This window comes from Pongo abelii, chromosome 11 (assembly GCF_028885655.2).
Source record: "Pongo abelii isolate AG06213 chromosome 11, NHGRI_mPonAbe1-v2.0_pri, whole genome shotgun sequence".
Lineage (NCBI taxonomy): Eukaryota > Metazoa > Chordata > Mammalia > Primates > Hominidae > Pongo > Pongo abelii.
The window spans coordinates 20,074,044-20,094,881 of record NC_071996.2 but is presented as its reverse complement, the minus strand read 5'-3'; the positions used below and the strand labels follow the sequence as shown (position 1 = coordinate 20,094,881).

General features: G+C 44.6%; 1 protein-coding gene across 6 annotated transcripts in view; it reads right to left on the bottom strand.

Annotated features, from left to right (window-relative positions):
- Positions 1-8,258, bottom strand: part of WDR33 (WD repeat domain 33) — a 104,092-nt gene extending 95,834 nt beyond the window's left edge. For 2 of the 6 annotated variants that reach the window (XM_054549133.2, XM_054549132.2), the window contains exon 1: positions 8,065-8,228. The gene's annotated coding sequence lies outside the window, so the exon portion shown is untranslated. Of the gene's footprint in view, positions 1-795; positions 833-8,064 lie in introns of all 6 variants that reach the window. The other 4 variants (XM_009237612.4, XM_063712703.1, XM_002812366.6 and 1 more) reach the window with 4 other exon arrangements.
- Positions 8,259-20,838: the final 12,580 nt, after the last annotated feature.

Here is a 20,838-nt window from a genome sequence, read left to right as displayed (position 1 = left end):
CGCGGTGGCTCACGCCTGTAATCCCAGCACTTTGAGAGGCCAAGGAGGGCGGATCACGAGGTCAGGAGACCGAGATCATCCTGGCTAACACGGTGAAACCCTGTCTCTACTAAAAATACAAAAAATTAGCCAGGCATGGTGGCGGGCGCCTGTAGTCCCAGCTACTTGGGAGGTTGAGGCAGGAGAATGGCGTGAACCCAGGAGGCGGAGCTTGCAGTGAGCTGAGATCGCACCACTGCACTCCAGCCTGGGCAACAGAGCGAGACTCTGTCTCAAAAAATAAAAAGAAAAGAAATATCTAGATTGGATACTGGATTAGAGAAAGAAAAATTCTGTGACATGTTACTGAGACAACTAGAGAAATTTGAGTATGAATTTTCGATACTATATAAATGTTCAATGTCCACAATTAGTTAATATTGCGGGTACTTAACTTGTTCTTGGGCAGGGAAGTGCATATCTGTGAATAACACTAAATGGCTCAGAAAATAATACATGAGGGACTGGGAGGCAGGAAGGGAGGAATAAAGCAAATGTGACAAAATGTTAAAAATGGGTGAATCAGAATAAAAAGTACATAGGAGTTCTTTGAACTATTCTTCCAACTCTTCTGTTAGTTCATATTTATTTCAAAATTTAAACATTTAAACACGAAGGGGGGAAATCAAAAGCTCTTTATTACAGAAAAGTTAATAAATGTAAACAAATAACAAAATTAGAAAACCCCCAATAAATGACTCAGCTAATAATCATCAATCATTAAGTGAAAAATATTTTGAGAAGTGAGGTACTCACATGATGCTAAAGTTATCGCCCCACAGATCAAGTATAACTGCAAAGGGAAAAATATACCTCTTTGATGAAGAAATCCAATGGACACATTAACCAAGTAAATTTGGCATTGTAAATAACGCAAGCTAACATCTGGCAATCCCTACCACCTTATTGAAGGCTCATAGCTAGAAGTATATCCTCACAATATAAATCACATATCATCACCTGTGAAGTTTTTTTCTTTTTTTTTTTTTTTTTTTTTTGAGACAGGGTTCTCTTGTCGCCTAGGCTGGAGTACAGCAGCAGGATGTCGGCTCACTGCAACCTCCACCTCTCTGGCTCAAGCCATCCTCCTGTCTCAACCTCCCAAGTAGCTGGGACTACAGGCGCGGGCCACCAAACCCGGCATTTTTTTTTTCTTTTTTTTAAAATAGAGACTGGGTTTTGCCAAATTGTCCGGGCTGGTCTTGAACTCCTGGGCTCTAGCAATCCATCTGCCTCAGCCTCTCAAAGTGCTAGGATTACAGGCGTGAGCCTCCGCACCTGGCTTCTATGAAGTATTTTTGCCAAAAATATTTGACCCAAATTTAGTCAAACCTCTCTAGATCTAACTTCTAGTTTACAGGAAATAAAAGGAATAGAGAAACAATGGGAACTGAGAAACAAAATACATGACATTTTAAGCATACAATAAGAAATTCCAAAATATGGAACATTCTTTAAAAAGATGAGGCTAGCTGTTTGTGGTGACAGAGTAAGGAAGGGGCAGCAGGTGCCAGGTCCGGCCTCAAAGGTGGCAAAAAGAACCCCTTGAAACTGCCCAAAAAGCAGGCCAAGAAGATGAATAATGCTTTCAACCAGAAACAAGAAAAGGAACGAAAGAAACACAAGGAGCTAAAAGCGAAAGCCTCTGGGAAGGGGCTCCGGCCACAGGTGGAATTTAAAAATCTGGCAGAAAGTAAGCTGTGCCCTGTGCCTGAAGCGATGGTGACCCTTGATTTCATTCGTGTTTAAACATCTGTATTCCCTGCCATAATATCTTTTGCCACCTATAGGTGGAATGAAGTGTCGTCTTGAAGCTGGAGTCTATTGCACATTTAAGAATAAACTTTTGTTTAAAAAAAAAAAAAAAAGGCAGGTGTGGTGGCTCACACCTGTAATCCTAGCACCTTGGGAGGCCAAGGTGGGCAGATTGCTTGAGCTGGGAGGTTGAGGCTGCAGTGAGCTATGATTGTGCCACTGCACTCCAACATGGATGACAGAGTAAGACCCTGTCTCAAAATAAACAAAATTTTAAAATTTTAAATAAAAAATATTAATTAAATTAAAATGCTTACAGTGGCTCATCATCTCTTTAGTTGCTTTTTCCATTTTTTTTTTTGAGACAGTCTCGCTCTGTTGCCCAGGTTGCAGTGCAGTGGCGCAATTTCAGCTCACTACAACCTCCACCTCCTGAGTTCAAGCGATTCTCATGCCTCAGTCTCCCGAGTAGCTGGGACTACACGCATGCGCAACCACACCTGGCTAATTTTTGTATTTTTAGTAGAGACGAGGTTACACAATGTTGGCCAGGCTGGTCTAAAACTCCTGACCTCAGGTGATCTGCCCACCTCAGCCTCCCAAGTGCTGGGATTACAGGCGTGAGCCACTGCGCCCGGCCTCTCTTTGTTTTCACTCCATTCCTACCTTAGCTATGAATTTAAAGTAAAACCAGCCCAGAATCTTGCCAGAGACTGCTCTCTGGTCTTTGTTCTACCCTAAATAAACTCTGTATAACCTAGAATTAAACCAACTCTTCAACAACTGTGGAACAAAGCAAAAAAAAATAGAACTACACCAACTCATTTGGAAAAAAAAAAAAGAAGATGATGCTAAAGATTTCATGCTAATTTCCTTAGGTATGATAATGATTTTATATGTTTTCAGCTGGAGACTGGCTTGAAATTAAAATGTAGAAAAGTGCAGGAAAAAGTCTTATTTCAAAGACATGCATCCTGAGGTATTACAGGGAGAAGCAGTATATCTGCAATTTAATTTCAAATCATTCGAGAAAGGGAGGATATAGAGTTAAAGCAAAATGGCTAAATGTTGGTTAACAGTCAAATCCAAACAGAAGGCATATGGGTGTTCACTGTATTATTCTTTCACCTTTGCTGCATGTTTGAAATTTTTTTTTTTAAGACGGCGTTTCACTCTTGTTGCCCAGGCTGAAGTACAATGCGCAATCTCAGCTCACTGCAACCTCTGCCTCCAAGGTTGAAGCGATTCTCTTGCCTCAGCCTCCCAAGTAGCTGGGATTACAGGAATGTGCCACCACACCCAGCTAATTTTTTTTGTATTTAGTAGGGATGGGGTTTCACCATGTTGGCCAGGCTGGTCTTGAACTCCTGACCTCAGGTGATCCACCTGCCTCGGCCTCCCAAAGTGCTGGGATTACAGATGTGAGCCACTGCACCTGGCTTGAAATTTCTTAAAGTTGCAAAAAAGTTAACAGAATATTCCACATACCAAAAAAGGAAAATTGCTCCTCCACCTACTAAGTTGAGAGCAAACAGAGTAAAGAGCAGGTGCCTATAACAACAAACTGCCTAAAGCACAGTTTTGCACATATCATCCCACTCAAGGATCTGCTCAAAACGGTAAGGCATAGAGGCAGGTACTAATGGGACACAAAGTAACAGAAGGCAGTCACACAGACACTAGACTAACTAAACAAGTTATGAATAAATGAGAGTCACTGAAGACCTCATTAATTGGATTTAACTGGATTTTAAGGACTGAACAGAATAGGAATAGTGTGAAAGGAAGGAGAATACAATCCAGGCAAAGAGTTAATAAGCAACAGCCAAAGATCAGAAATAAACCAAGTCTGTGTTGAAATACGGATCCCAGTAAAGTCATGAGGGGAATTTTCATAGAAAATTCATTCTTCAATTTGTATAATGCTTAGGTTTTAGGAATACAAAAATATAAGGTACTAAAGCACGTCTTCAACGTGCTCACAAAGAGCTGGCAGCAGTGACTCATGACTTCCAAGACTTTGAAAGGCTGAAGTGGGAGGATCGCTTGAGCCTAGGAATTAGAGGCTACAGTGAGCCGTGATCATGCCACTGTATTCCAGCCTGGGTGACAAAGTGAGACCCTGTCTCAGAAAACAAACAAACTAAAAACCAAAGTACCCACAAAGTAGTGGAGAAGGTATAGTCAAAACACATTAAAGATACATACAAAATGCTTTAATAGCAGAGAAAGGAGTGATTAATTTATCAGAGGAATGAGATTGTCAGTAAATTTCAACAAAGATATTTGAGTTAATGTTTAAAACTGAAAATGATGTCACCAATTAAATTCATCACAGAAAGAAAAAAAATGTTAACATTTAAGGAATGCCTATTATATATGAGGCACTTTTTACCTTTAAGTTTTATAGTTAACATTCTTATATACAAAGAAACTGAAGCTTAGAGAGTTTAATTAACGGACCCAATATAAAAAAGGTAGTTAATGGTGAGCCTGGCATTCAAACCTAGGTCCGTTTGCTGCTGAAACCCATACATGCCCTTTACAATACTACCTAGCTCTGGGAATTTATAAGCATGCAAATCGTGAGTACAAGGTACAACACAACTTTAGAAAGTCAGTCACTACCAGAAAATTAGTAAAATGTTTAAGGGCCAGACAAGATGAGAGTAGCACTGCTTAGATTTTTCAATACACTGAAGAGCTTCAGTCTCTAGGACTAACGTAAATGGTTTGAAATGGGGAGATAAATGTTACCAAAGAAAAATCATTTTCAGCAGAGCGCGGTGGCTCACGCCTGTAATCCCAGCACTTTGGGAGGCCCAGGCAGGTGGATCACTTAAGGTCAGGAGTTTGAGACCAGCCTGGCCAACATGGTGAAACCCCGCCTCTACTAAAAAATGCAAAAATTGGCCAGGTGCGGTGGCTCACACCTGTAATCCCAGCACTTTGGTAGGCCGAGGACGGCGGATCACGAGGTCAAGAGATCGAGACCATCCGGGCCAACATGGTGAAACCCCGTCTCTACTAAAAATACAAAAAATTAGCTGGGCATGGTGGTCCGCGCCTGTAGTCCCAGCTATTCGGGAGGCTAAGGCAGGAGAATCGCTTGAACCCGGGAGACAGAAGTTGCAGTGAGCTGAGATCGCGCCACTGCACTCCAGCCTGGCGACAGAGCAAGACTCCCTATCAAAAAAAAAAAAAAAAAAAATTAGCCCGGCGTGGTCGCGCATGCCTGTAGTCCCAGCTACTCGGGAGGCTGAGACAGGAGAATCCCCTGAAGCAGGTTGCTGTGAGCCAAGATCGCACCACGGCATCCAGCCTGGACGAAGGAGCGACTCAGTCTCAAAAAAAAAAAAAGAAAGAAAGAAAGATCATTTTCACACAGAAAAGCTTTGAACCTAAATCACTGCTAGAGACAAAATATTTTTAAGTATTAAAATTATGGTCAGTTGGTTGGGCGTGATGGCTCACTCCTGTAGTCCCAACACTTTGGTAGGCAGAGGCGGGCAGATCACTTGAGCCCAAAAGTTCGGGCTCGAGACCAGTCCCCACAAAAAAATACAGTATTAGCCGGGCATGTTGTCCGTGCCTGGTAGTCCCAGCTGCTAGGAAACTGAGGCGGGAGAATTGCTTGAGCTCCGGAAGTCAGGATGTCAGTGAGCCGAGATCGCGTCATAGCTCTCCAACAAGAGTGATGGAGCTAGACCTTCCTCAAAAGCAAAACAAACAAACAAAAAAACCTAGGGGCAGGCGGCTAGCCTGTCACATACTGTAGCAACACAGAAACTTCCATCATCCCAACAAAACAGTTAACATCTCTTACCAACAAGTTTCAACAGAAATAAAATTTTTGGAATGATGTTTTGTAGAAACCTAGTACAATCTGAAATCCATGCTTAACAACTTACCAGTTTATGACAATTAAACATAATTTGATAATTTACAGGCTCCAACTAAATACTCTACCTAAAAACACTTGTAAAATTCCAAACTTTTTGCTAAACAACCTCAAAAGAATTACAGAAACACGGCCGGGGGTGGTGGCTCGCGCCTGTAATCCCAGCACTTTGGGAGGCCGAGGTGGCCGGATCACGAGGTCAGGAGATCGAGACCATCCTAGCTAACACGGTGTAACCCCGTCTCTACTAGAAATACAAAAAAATTCGCAGGACGCGGTGGCGGGCGCCTATAGTCCCAGCTACTCGGGAGGCTGAGGCAGGAGAATGGCGTGAACCCGGGAGGCGGAGCTTGCAGCGAGCCAAAGATCGCACCACTGCACTCCAGCCTGGGCGACAGAGAGAAACTGTCTCAAAAAAAAAAAAAAAAAGAATTACAGAAACACATTTATAAGTGAAAATTTTTCACTAATATCTTTGTCGTAATCATAAAGCTTTACTGTAACCTTACTATCCTATTCTGAAATATGAAGCAGTTCAAACTTCAGCCATAATCAAATAATATTCCCCCGCAAAGTAATGGGAAAAGTATATGAACTTATTACTTAGCAAAGAGAGCTCTGAATAAATACCTTAAGTGCTTAGTAAAAATACAATTAATGCCTCACGTCAATATAAAACCATGACGGTAAAATCTGTTTAGTATTTTTCACCAACCAAAGAAAATTATCCAAGTTAAGCCATCAGCTTCACAGATAAGCATTTATTTTTGTCTAAAGCACTGTAATATATATAAGCCAAATTCCTTTTTTTTTTTTTTTTTTTTTGAGACGGAGTCTCGCTCTGTTGCCCAGGCTGGAGTGCAATGGCGTGATCTTGGCTCACTGCAACCTCTGCCTCCAGGGTTCAAGCGATTCTCTTGCCTCAGCCTCCGGAGTAGCTGGGATTACAAGCGCCCACCACCACGCCCAGCTAATTTTTGTATTTTTAGTAGAGATGGGGTTCCGCCATGTTGGTCAGGCTGGTCTCGAACTCCTGACCTCAGGTGATCCGCCCACCTTGGCCTCCCAAAGTGCTGGGATTACAGGCGTGAGCCACCGCGCCCGGTCATAAGCCAACTTTCTACCAAAATTCTTCCCAGGAGTACAGGAAAGACAAGTTAAAATTTCTCCCCAAGTTTCAAGAAGATAGTCTAAATATGGAACTTCAAGTCTCAGCAAAAACTCAAATCTATACAATATTCTATCTCCTTCTGGTCAAGGAGACAAAAAATGCAAAAGTATCTTACAGTAATAAAAAATGGATCAAATGCAATTAAGGTGAGGAAAAGAAAAATGCCACAAGAGGTACAACTAGCATAACTGTCACTAAAAGGTTTGAATTAAGTAGGTTTACCACTGCACCACATTCACAGGCTATATATATATACACACACATATATATACATATATACATATATATGTATATATAGCATGCATTAGCTCTCCAGAGTGTACTTAAAAAGTAAACTCTACGCTCCCCAGAGTTGTTCCTTTCAGTGCAGGCTTTTTGTTCATATTCTAATGTCTTCCAAAGTGATCATGTGTGTAGAAACTACTTTAAAACATTCTTGACAGGCTTTCTACGAGTAGCCCGTATTTTTCTGATTTGATTTAAATAGATCCAATTACGGGATTCCCTACCGACCTGCCGCCGCCGCCTCCTCCTTACTCCGGAAGGGGCCACTAATCCCAAGGGTTATAACCAAGTAGAAACATTCATTGTCATTTCTTTTAAGAAGGCATGCTAAGATCCTCACTACTTAGTTGCCAGAAGACAACTTAAAATTAGAAACAGGGATCTAGCACAAATCAAATGGAAATACAACTATTCCAAAAAAGCAGGGCTTTGCCTGTCAAGCTGTAGCCTCATCCTTATTATAAGCACCGATTTCAAGCCACGATAACATCACGGCTAAGTCTTCAGCTGTTTTCCAGATTTCACGTTAACTTCCCATGACCCTTTCAACCAACCACTTCAACTCGGCCCACTTTCTTCCAGTCCCGCCCCAAACCTCAGTTAAAATGCATTTCCCTCCAAACTTCACGTCTTAACTGTGGCCTGACTTACGTCTTCTCGTCGCCACCGCTCCCAGTCAGGGCCTTAGTTCTACCATGGCCGCTTTTCCCGGTTGGCCTCCAGCCTCCAGCCCCCTCCCATAAGGCTCGAACCTGCCTCGACGAGCCGCCCCGAGGTCGATCCTCCCAGTTCCTCCAACCTGTGCCCAGGCGCCCGTCCAGGCCCCCAAAGCACGCAACGGCCGAGCCCGAAAATGGCGGAGAGTGCCGCTGCCTGCTGCAGGCGAGCAGTCCCGTGTCGCCGCCGCACTCACCGTCTGGCTTTGAGCAGAGCTCCTAACGGCCAGTGAAGCGTTCGCCTTCAGAGCCAGGAATGTCTCTCCTGTTTGGTCTCCCCACCCCGATCCTCTCAATCCCGCTCCTCCAAAGGAGCAGCCGCCATCTTCCCCTGTGAGCCACCGAACGCACGCTCTGGGGTCATCACGCACGGGCGGACGGCGCTACGTCACGCGCGCCGGGACCGCGGGCCTCCGTGAGGCTCGATCTGCGCATGTGCGTAGGTGAGGGGCCAGGCTGCGAGACGCTGCGGAGCGCTTCCCTTTGTTCCGAAGCGAGTAGGACGCGCTGCCTCCTGGATGAAGGAAGCGACTGCGTTACGCAGTGCTGACTTTTTTTTACAGTGTGAGCTAACCTGGATGCTCTGAAAAACACCCCGTTTTCCAGTATGTGAATGAGTATATTTGTACGGGGCCGGTACGGCAGAGATAGCGGGTCGTTGGACCGAGCCCACCGAGAGTGGATCTGTGGGAAGCCACCGTGGCACCTTGCTGAGTCTGTTCACCCGTGCAGCTGGTGGCAGCCCTGGCAGCCCTGGCAGATCCCGGCACACAGTCAGGCTCCACGCCTTACCCGAGCCAGTTGTACCTCTAGATTACGCCTCGCTTGAAGTCGAGCGACCAAGATAGAAAAACAGCCCCACGGTGCAACCGCTTTGGAAAACCGCTGCAGTTTCTGCCAAAGCTAAGTGTACGCTTAGCTTGTGACCCAGAAATTTCACTTCAAGAGGAATGAGTGCGTACGTCCACCAAAGGCATGTGCAAGAATGTCCATAGCACGTTTATTCGTAGTAATAAAAAACTGGTAACCCAAATGTCCATCAGCAGTTGAGTGGCTAAATTGTGGTATATCATACAGTGGATTTCTACAGAGAAACAGGAAGTTAAGGATAAACGCAATAATAGCCTGAACGAATAGCAGCTACTGTTAACTTAGGCACAGAGGAGGACGCTGTATGATTCCATTTTGATGAGTTTCAAAATATAACTGCACAGCAAGTTGTTCTCCAATATGAATCAGGAATCGTACCAGCCTGGGGAACATGGCGTAAACATCTTTACGCCTCGGGGTGCGTTCCTGTGACCGTGTTCCTGTGATCGTTCCTGTGATGGGTACTTGGGAGACTGAGGTGGGAGGATCACTTGAGCCCAGGAGTTGGAGGGTGCAGTGAGCCAAGATCGTGCCAGTGCACTTCAGTCTTGGCAACAGAGTAAGACCCTGTCTCAGAGAAGTCTTAACTTTTGACTCCATAATCCCCTTCCAAACATCTGTTCTAAGGATAGCCTCCGAAATGTGAATAAGATTTGTGTACTAATCTTTGAGGTATTAATGATAGCCAAAAAAAAAGGAAACAGTAGCAGACAATGATTAAATAATGGCACATCCATACATAGACTATCATGCAGACATTACACAGTATCTAAAGTTTTTATGATAACATCAGAAATGTTTATAAACTTATATATTTTTTCTTTTTTTAGAGACAAGGTCTCTCACCCAGGGTGATCATAACTCACAGCAGCCTCAACCTCCCGGGCTCAAGTGATCCTCTCACCTCAGCCTTCCTAGTAGCTCAGACTAATGGCCTATACCAGGACACCCACACCCAGCTGATTTTTGTAGAGACTGTCAGGCCTCTGAGCCCAACCTAAGCCATCATATCCCCAGTGACTTGCACATATACATCCAGATGGCCTGAAGCAACTGAAGATCCACAAAAGTTAAAATAGCCTTAACTGATGACATCCCACCATTGTGATTTGTTTCTGCCCCACCCTAACTGATCAATGTATTTTGTAATCTCCCCGACCCTGAAGAAGGTTCTTTATAATTCTCCCCACCCTTGAGAATGTACCTTGTGAGATCCACCCCTGCCCACAAAACATTGCTCCAAACTCCACCGCCTATCCCAAAACCTATAAGAACTAATGATAATCCCACCACCCTTTGCTGACTCTCTTTTCGGACTCAGCCCACCTGCACTCAGGTGAAATAAACAGCCTTGTTGCTCACACAAAGCCTGTTTGGTGGTCTCTTCACACAGATACGTGAGACAGAGACAAGCTCTGATTATGTTGCCCAGGGCGGTCTCAAACTCCTGGGTTCAAGCAATCCTCCTGCCTCAGCGTCCCAAAGTGCTGGGATTACAGGCCATGCGCCACCACGCCAAGCCCCTGTAATCTTATTTTGATAATGTGTCTGGAAATATGTAAGGAGGCCAGACAATTCCAGTTCTGTGTGATGAGTTTAGGATAGGATGGAAGGAAGCCATAGACACCCTGAGTGCAAGGCAGGAAAGCCAGGATAGAAGGCAGGATTCTCAAGGGCTGAAGGTAGGGAATGGGGTCAGGAAGGTAACCCTAAGAAGTCTGCTCGTCAGTTGGGTTTTGAAGTTAGGCAGAAAAGACAAGCAAGTGGTCAGTTCCTAGAAATTATACTGGGAGTGGTAGAGGAGGCATTCAGGCAGTGTCCTGATCCCTGAAAATCTTTAAAAGATTTGGAGGAGCTCCTCCTGAATTGGAGGAGCAGTCTAATCAAGGGCAAAAATCCTTCACACCTGTAACCTCACAGGCCCCTTCCTGGAAAATTGTTTTTTAAATTGACCAAGAGACAAATGAATCTGTTAAGTATACTGCAAGGATGCAATCAGCCATATTCTATATTTTATAAAATTTTACATGTGATACATTTTCTTCCAATAAAAATTAAAAAACTGAAGAAACTGTTAGAGATTATCTGTTATAGGTTAGAGACTTAAGAGGCATATCAACCAAATGCAATGTGTACTCCCTGTTTGGGTCCCAACTGAACAAACTGGGGGGGAAACGACATTTTAAAGAATTTTTAAATTTGTTATATGTAACAATTATATTTTCATTAATTTTTTTTTTTTTTTTTTTGAGACAGAGTCTTGCTCTGTCTCCCAGGCTGGAGTGCAGTGGCGCGATCTCAGCTTACTGCAACCTCTGCCTCCCAGGTTCAAGCAATTCTTCTGCCTCAGCCTCCTGAGGCAGAAGTTGGAATTACAGGCTTGCACCACCACACCCGGCTAATTTTTGTATTTTTAGTAGAGACGGGGTTTCACTATCTTGGCCAGGCTGGTCTTGAATTCCTCACCTTGTGATGCACCTGCCTCGGCCTCCCAAAGTGCTGGGATTACAGGCGTCAGCCACTGCGCCCGGCCTTTTCATTAATTTTTTAAAATCTTTACCTGTTGGCTGGGCACGGTGGCTCACACCTGTAATCCCAGCACTTTGGGAGGCTGAGGTGGGTGGATCACATGAGGTCAGGATTTCGAGACCAACCTGGTCAACGTGGTGAAACCCCATCTCTACCAAAAATACAAAAAAAAAAAAAATAGCTGGGCATGGTGGTGGGCACCTGTAATCCCAGCTACTCAGAAGGCTGAGGCAGCAGAATCGCTTGAACCCTGGAGGCGGAAGTTGCAGTGAGCCAAGATTGTGTCACTTCATTCCAGCCTGGGCAACAAAGCAAGACTCCATCTCAAAAATAAATAAATAAATACATACATACAAACATACATAAAATCTTTACCTGTTATGTCCTGAAGTATGTATGAGTTAAATGATATGATGTCTGGAATGGCTTTAAATGATTCCAGCCAAGCACATCAGCAGAAATGGTTGAGTAAGAATATCTGAAACTCTTCTCCTTCATAAAAGCCACAAAACACTGGCAAAATTTTGTCAAAATCAATTTTTTCAGTGTTCAGAGTGCTGGAAATTAACCAAGGTCTTTCAACAAGATAAGGATTGTTTATTCAAGAAAAAAAAAATGGCTAAATCTCCACTAAGTTACAAGGGAGGAGAGAGGGACATAGACACAAGATTGGCTAGGTGATAGGTAAATGACAGTTCACTATCCTGATTTATTTATTTACTTCTTTTTTTAGGGACATAGAGTCTCCCTATGTTGCCCAGGCTGGCCTTGAACACCTGGCCTCAAGTGATCCTCCCATTTGAGCCTTCCAAATAGCTGGGACTATAGGGGTGCACCACCACACCTGGTTAATTTTCTCAATTTTTTGTAGAGATGAGACCTCACTATGTTGCCTGTGCTGATCTTGAACTCCTATCCTTAAGTGATCCTCCCACCTCGGCCTCTCAAAACACTAGTATTACTGGCATTAGCCATAGCACCCAGCCACTATTGTCTTTACACATACATGAAAATATTGTATACAAGTACATTTTTCCTACACAAATAGGATACTATCCAAATTGTACTCTTTTGGCAATATATCTTGGCACCTTTCCTTCTCAGTTCATGTATAGACATATCTTCGTTCTTTGTAACAGCTTCTCAGGCCCGAAGCAGTGGCTCACGCCTGTAATCCCAGAACTTCGGGAGGCCTAGGTGGGAGGATCACTTGAGCTCAGGAAATCAAAACCAGCTAATACAAATAATGCTGCAATCACCACCCCGTGCATTCTTTATATGTAAATACAGCTGAATATGCCACCTCCCACTGGATTAGCATAGACTATTTCTACGCATCCTGTTCTCATCATCTCTGCATAATACAGCTTTCTCCCCCCTTTCTAGAGGCAGAGAAAGCAAGCCTGCTAACAAAAAAAATCAGAAACAAACTACGCCAGGTGTGATGGCTCATGCCTGTAATCCTAGCACTTTGGGAGGCCGAAGCGGGTGGATCAACTAAGGTCAGGAGTTCGAGACCAGCCTAGCCAGCATATGGTGAAACCCCATCTCTACTAAAAAATACAAAAATTAGCTGGGCATGGTGGTGCATGCCTGTAGTCCCAGTTACTTGGGAAGCTGAGGCAGAAGAATCGCTTGAACCCGGGAGGCAGAGGTTGCAGTGAGCCAAGATCGTACCACTGCACTCCAGCCTGAGTGACAGAGCAAGACTCTGTCCCTAAAAAAAAAATAAAAGGAGGCCAGGCGCAGTGGCTCACGCCTGTAATCCCAGCACTTTGGGAGGCCAAGGCGGGCAGATCACGAGGTCAGGAGATCAAGACCATCCTGGCTAACACGGTGAAACCCCATCTCAACTGAAAATACAAAAAATTAGCCAGGCCTGGTGGCAGGCGCCTGTAGTCCCAGCTACTCAGGAGGCTGAGGTAAGAGAATGGCATGAACCCAGGAGGTGGAGCTTGCAGTGAGCAGAGATCGTGCCACTGCACTCCAGCCTCGGCAACAGAGCGAGACTCCGTCTCAAAAAAAAAAAAAAGAACAAACTAAATAAACTAGAGTCTGAATGAAAGACCAAAGAAGACATTACATAGAGTTTATTTAAACATGCATTTCAGATACTTCAAGAAAACAAAAAATGCCTATTAGAATACTGCATACACAACTACATGTCTAGACTGCAAAGCATGAGGGGGATAAAAACAACACTGGACCCATGTCAGTAGGCCCAGGTCAGAGTCCTGGTTTTGCCACCAGTAAACTGAGGTTGGCCTCTGTTTACTCCTTTACAATGCTGTTACAGAAATTCTAGAACACTTGGCAAATTCCACTACCCAGCCCAGAGTTTGCCCTAGGCTTTGGGAATACTTGAATGCTGCCAGTAAAGCTTCATCCCCATGTGTTAAATATTTTTCTATCTCTAAGAATTCCATGAGTCCTATAGTCCTGAGTTCAAATCTTTTCTGGAATTTTCATCTTACCTCTAACTTGCTGATTGCATAATACTGATTTTTCTGAATTTTATCTTGCTCCTTGGTAAAATTGAATAACATGGTTCAGTCTTGAAAGTAAGGCCAGGCGTGGCTCACGCCTGTAATCCCAGCACTTTGGGAGGCCAAGGTGGGCAGATCACCTGAAGCCAGGAGTTCAAGACCAGCCTGGCCAACATGGCAAAACCCTGTCTCTACAAAAATACAAAAATTAGCCGAGTATGGTGGCGTGCTCCTGTAGTCCCAGCTACTCAGGACACTGAGGCAGGAGAATTGCTTGAACCCAGGAGGCAGAGGTTGCAGTGAGCTGAGATTGCGCCACTGCACTCCAGCCTGGGCATCTCAAAAGAAAAAAAAATAGAAAGTAAATTGTTAATCTGACCACATTTCACCTACACTGCTATCATTCTGGTCTGGATATCAACAGACTGTGCCTGAAGTCTAGTTAAGAATGGCTTTTACATTTTTGAAGGGTTGTTTAAAGAAAAAAAAAAAAAGAAGAAGAAGAAGAAGGTGGAGACGGTGATCTACACCTGTAGTCCCAGCTACTCAAGAGACTTGAGGCACAGGGATCCCTTCGGTCCAAAAGTTTGATGCCAGCCTGGGCGACATAGCAAGACCTCCATCCCTAAAAATAAGTAAATGAAAAGAAAAAAAAAAAGACTAAGAGCATATGACAGAAACCATAAGTAGCCCACAAAGCCTGAAATGTTCTCTGACCCTTTGCAAAAGAAAGGGATGTTGAGCCCTGCTCTAATCCAATCCATTCTTGCTTACTGCTGTAATGGTCACCTATCCTCTCTGATTCCGTTTTCATCAGTTTCCCCTCCTGCAATGCACTTTCTATATTGCAGCCAGAATGACCTGTTTAAGACAAAATCAGGTCAGGTGCGGTGGCTCATGCCTGTCATCCTAACACTTTGGGAGCCCAAGGCAGGTAGATCACTTCAGGTCAGGAGTTTGAGACCAGCTGGCCAACATGGCAAAAACCCATCTCTACTAAAAATGCAAAAATTAGCCGGCCATCGTGGCACATGCCTGTAATCCCAGCTACTCAGGAGGCTGAGGCAGGAGAATCACTTGAACCTGGGAGGTGGAAGTTGCAGTGAGCCAAGATCGTGCCACTGCACTCCAGCCTGGTGACAGAGTGAGATTCAATCTCAAAAAAAGAAAAATCAGATCTCATTCTCCTCCTTGCTTAGAACCTCCAAACAATGTACCAGTGTGCTGGGTGTGAAATCCAAACCTCATGAGCCATAATCCAGGTCTGTTTATACCTGAAACAGATGTTTTCATTTTTCCCTGACTCAAGAAGCTCCAGCCACTCCAGCTTGTTTCTTCTGCACTCATGCTCCTACCCGCTCATCGACTCTACCCCCCCAGTAGCTTTTCTCATAACTGGATCCTTGTGATACAGGAGCTAGAAAGAATTTATTTAGGCAGATAGTGAGGGTAGAGGAGTCTTTGGCAAGGCTTTTCTTTTAACAAAAAGCAGCCCCAAAATAATTTCTTTTCTAACAAAGAGCAGACTGAAGAATCAAGTTGCAGACATTGATAAGCAAGCTAGAAGCTTGCACAGGTGAATGCTGGCAACTGTGCCAATAGAAAGGGCTACCTGGAAGCCAAGTATGTTCAACATGGAAGCTCCGTCTTCCCTTTTCTTTTTTTTTTTTTCCATCCTCCCTTTTCTTTGTCACCACGTGTACAGTAAAGAACCAGGTAACATGGTGCCAGCCAGATAAAGAACCCATCTGCATAATAAAAGATTAGGGTGGGGCAGCCAGCCTCTTTGCACACTATGCAAATGGCACACTTGGTCCGAACAATCTTTCATACCCTATGTAAATCAAACACCACCTCTTCAAGCTCATCTATAAAACCTCCTGCACTTCATTGCGGAAGCAGCAACCCATTTTCTCCAGGACACCTCTCTGTGAAGAGATCTCTTCTCTTTCTTTCACCTATTAAATTTCTGCTCTGAACCTCACTCATTGTGTGTCCGCATCCTAGTGTTCTGTGTCTGTGAGACAATGAATCTCAGGTATTTACCCCAGCCAATGACGCCACTTCATTGTGGAGGCTCATCCAAGATCCAAGGTAGATTCATTGGAAGGGTGAGTATAAGAGCAGACCCCAACCCTTTCCTTTTATTTCGAGGCCTCTCATTCTCCATTTTAAAATTAAACAAAATGCTGGGCATCTGATGGCCATCTATATGCCTTTAGGGCATGCCACCAATCTCAAGACTCAGGCAGGAAGCTTTCTGGGGAGAATTTAGTGAATCCTTCAGTGCCTTCAGGGTGCTGTGAATGTTGGCTTTGTTTCAAACTGGTTTCCTTTCACGGAGAGCCTAGCCATCATGTGGAGCTGGAAGAGGTCTAGAGGCAACTCATAGTTCCTGTCCAGGGCAACACCCTGGTGCTACCCAAAGGCTTCTGGACTAACTTCAGCCACTGACTGCCTGTTGGGTGTCAGCAACAGGATCTCCAGCTTTTTCTATCACAATTTTCCTCCCTTCCTATTTTCGACAGCCATGTCTCCTAAGCCCTCTCTGTATGCAGTGCTGCAGGAACTTTTACAGTTCAGGGAAGTAATTCTGTTACGCAAGATCAGCAAATGCCATAGTAACCGGGAATATAGATCAAGGGATTGCCATTTTTGTGATTTTATAGGAACAGAGGGTTCCCTCCAACCCCCATTGAATGTGTCTTTCTTTACCCTTGGCTCAGAGAGCGCATGGCATTTCAAGGTCAACAGAGCCATCTAGTGGAATAGGAATCCTCTCCATGAAGCACATTGTCGGTCCTTTTCCCAAACACTCTAGCCTCCCAATTCTCTTCCCTTTTTGTGCTCCTCTACTAGAGACCAGGCTTTAAGTCCCCTTCTCTGAACAGGAAAACTCTGCCTTCAACAGTAAGGAGAAAAATGTCCTCCAAAACCAAATTTTAGTCTTGATACTGTCCCATCAGCAGAAAAACTGCCATTTGGTCCCTACAGTCTTTTAAAGCACCTACTCTGCCTCCAGTCAAAATGGTACTTCAATATTAAGGGAATTTCATGTCCAGAAGTTAATCACAGTCACTGCCTAAAAATAAATACATTTTTTTTTTTTTGAGATGGAGTCTCGCTCTGTCACCTAGGCTGGAGTGCAGTGGCACGATCTTGGCTCACTGTAACCTCTGTCTCCCGGGTTCAAGCGATTCTCCTGCCTCAGCCTCCTGAGAAGCTGGGACTACAGGCACCCACCACCACACCCAGCTAATTTTTGTATTTTTAGTAGAGATGGGGTTTCACCATATTGGTCGGGCTGGTCTCGAACTCCTGACCTCAGGTGATCCACCCACCTCCCAAAGTGCTGGGATTACAGGCATGGGCCACCATGCCCGGCAAGAATAAATAACTTTAGTCCAGGACATAATAGCTATTTATAGAGCTCAAACCAGCACACTCCCTCCATTAAGGGGCCTTGCCCAAATGCAACTGTTACATAGTCTTTCCCAAGATCCATTTATCAGAGAATTACACAGATCACACAAGTCTAAGAAGTCAAAGGAAAATCACAAGTGGAGGACTGGAGCTGCATGGGTGAGCGTGACTAATACTAATTGCTTGGTTCCTCCGGTTCCATGGCTGAGGGTCACGTCTGCATCCACTGCACTCCTCTGGAGTGCATACTGAAGCACTGGGACTCCTTTAACCCCAAGACTTTGAAGAAAAAAGTGGCGGCTCATTTTCTTTTTCACAAGGGTATGGCCTTACTAGATCTTTGGAAGTGTTACACAATGGACCCCACTCTTTTAGCAGTCATATCAGGCAGGCCCAAAAGGAATGAATCCCCAAAACTAGAGAAGCAACTTCCGGGGGAATCATCTGAGGCAGCTGTTCAGTGTATGAACCACTTTTTCCCTCCTTATTTGGGGATCCCTCCAACTGCACCATCAGCCCCTCCAGCTCCACCATCTCTAAAACTTTCCACTCCCCCAGCTTCACTCTTACCCCTACAGGAAATGCGCAATGGAGGTAATGCCACTAGGGTTCAAGTTCCCTTCTCATTGCAGGACCTTAGGCAAATAAAGGGAGGCTTGGGCTGATTTTTTGATGATCCCAATAAGTAGCAGCTTTCCAAAATTTAACTCAGGTATTTTACCTCTCATGGAGGGATGTTATGCTGCTCTTAAGCCAAAGCCTGACCACAGCTGAAAAACAGGCAGCTCTCCAGGCAGCAGATAAGTTCAGAGATGAGCAATATTTCTCCTATAGTAGGCCAAAAAGGAAAAGAGTAAATAGGGAAAGTCAAGAAATAGGGGAATGATCATTCCCAATGGGAAGAGAGGCAGTACCTTTTGACAACCCTGATTGGAACCCCAATAACTCCACAGAATGGAAGCCTTTTTCTATTCCACAGAATGGAAAAGGAAACACTTTTCAATGTGCATATTGGAGGGCCTATGAAAACGTAGGACCAAACCTCTTAATTAAACTGTGCATGTTAGACCAAAAGCCAGATAAGAAACCCACAGCCTTTACGGAAAATCTGAGAGAGGCACTTATAAAACACACCTCTTTATTCCCTGATTCAGTCAAGGAACAGCTCATTCTCAAGGACAAGTTTATTATATAGGCAGCTCCCAATATTAGAGGGAAATTGCAGAAGCAGGCTATAGGACCAGATAGCACCTTGGAAAACCTCCTGAGGGAGGCCACCTCGGTCTTTTATAAAAGAGACCAGGAGGACGCCCAAGATGAAGAAAGGAAACACAAGAGGAAGACAGAGGCTCTAGTAGCTGCTTTGCAGGCTTGCAAAGTCCAGGATCCCCAAGGTGAATCCACTAGTTGCTACTGGTGTGGCAAGTCAGGGCACTTTAAGAGGGAACCTTGTTGCCCAGGCAATAAGAGGAAGAAACCTTGACCCTGTCCAGCCTGTGGCAGAGACCACTGGAAACTGGACTGCCCCTAGAGATGGAGGTCCCTGGGTTCAGAACCAGTCTCACAGATTGTCCCACAGGACTTACTGGTCCTGGGGCTCAAACCTCCAGCTCCAGCAGCTTGAACTGCCATTACTGCACAGGAGCCCCAGGTGATTCTGGAAATCGAAGGAAGGAGGGTGACCTCCTTCTGGACACTGGAGCCAGCTTCTCTCTTCTTCCCTTTAATCCAAGACTCCCCTCTTCCCATAGCACAACTGTGATGGGTGTCTCAGGAAAGGTTCTAACCTGATATTTTTCTCAACCCCTTAGTTGTAGTTGGGGGGGGACCTATTATTTACACATGCCTTTTTCATCATGCCTGAAAAATCCCACTCCTTTATTAGGTAAACACATTTTAGCTTGCATGAGGGCCAGCATCCTTATAGCCCCGGACAAACTCTTTCCCCTGGTGGAAGCTAATATTAATCCAGAAGTGTGGGCAACTCAAGGAAGAATAGGTCAATCTATAACTGCTAGGCCAGTCTGGATCCATCATAAGGATCCTACTTCTTTTCCTAACCAGAAACAAGATCCCCTAAAGCCAGAAGCTAGGAAAGTGCTAGAAGCCATTATGAACCTAAAGATGCAGGACCTCCTGAAACCCTGTAACAGGTCCTGCACTGTTAAGGTCCTGCACCCCAATATTAGGAGTGCAAAAACCCAGTGGGGAATGGAGATTAGTTCAGGACCCCCACCTCATTAATGAGGCTGTACTCCCAATTCATCCAGACTGTACCCTCTTCATGGATGGAAGCTCTGTTCTGAAGCAGGGAGTCCAGAAGGCAGGATATGCAGTAGTCACTCTGAATGATGTTATTAAAAGTGTACCCCTCTCTCCAGGCACAAGCACTCGACTAGCTAAACTGATAGCTCTTACAAGAGCACTTGAATTAAGCAAGGGAAAGCTAGCTAACATTTACAGACTCCAAGTATGCTTTCTTAGTTCTTCATGTTCATGCTGCCATTTGGAAGGAAAGACACTTTCTTACTGCTAATGGATCCCCTATAAAATACTGCCAGGAAATTAACAGGTTAATATCCTCAGTTTTCCTTCCATGAGAGGTAGCAGTGATGCATTGTAAGAGACACCAGAAGGGAACAAATTAAATAGCCGAAGGAAGCAAGTTATCTCATCAGGCAGCCAAGTCAGCAGCAAGGAAGCCTCAGAGCATCAACACACTTGAAGCCCCTCTCATCTGGGAAGGCTCCATAAGAGAAATTAAGCCTCATTACTCCCCTGCAGAGATAGAATAGGCCATCTTTCCAGGGTAAACTTTTCAGCCCTCAGGATGGCTACAGTCACAGGATAGCAAGCTCCACTTGCCAGCCTCCAGCCAGTGGAAAGTCCTTAAAATCCTTCACCAAGCTTTTCACTTGGGAAAGGATAAAACTTACCAATGTGCTCAGAGTTTTTTCAGGAGAGAACTTAATAAAAACAGTCAAACAGGTTGTTAATGCTTGTGAAGTCTGTCTTAAAAATAATCCCCTTGGCCAGGCACGGTGGCTAACACCTGTAATCCCAACACTTTGGGAGGCCAAGGCAGGTGGATCACCTGAGGTCAGGAATTTGAGACCAGCCTGGTCTATATGGTGAAACATCATCTCTACCGAAAATACAAAAATTAGCTAGGCACCTGTAATCCCAGTTATTCAGGAAGCTGAGGCAGGAGAACAGATTGAACCTAGGAGGTGGAGGTTGCAGTGAACTGAGATCATGCCACTGCACTCCAGTCTGGGCAACAGAGTAAGACTCTGTCTCAAAGAATAATAATAAAAATAAAATAATAAAATATAAAAATAAAGTTACTCTAGCCACTTATCCATTTAAAAAAAGGTTACTTTTAGGCCAGGCGCAGTGGCACACGCCTGTAATCCCAGCACTTTGGGAGGCCGAGGTAGGCGGATCACAAGGTCGAGAGTTGGAGATCAGCCTGGCCAACGTGGTAAAACTCCATCTCTACTAAAAATACAAAAATTAACTGGGCATGGTGGTGCATGCCTGTAGTCCCAGCTACTTGGGAGGCTGAGGCAGAAGAATTGCTTGAACCCAGGAGGCAGAGGTTGCTGTGAGCTGAGATCACGCCACTGCACTCCAGCCTAGGCGACAGAGCAAGACTCTGTC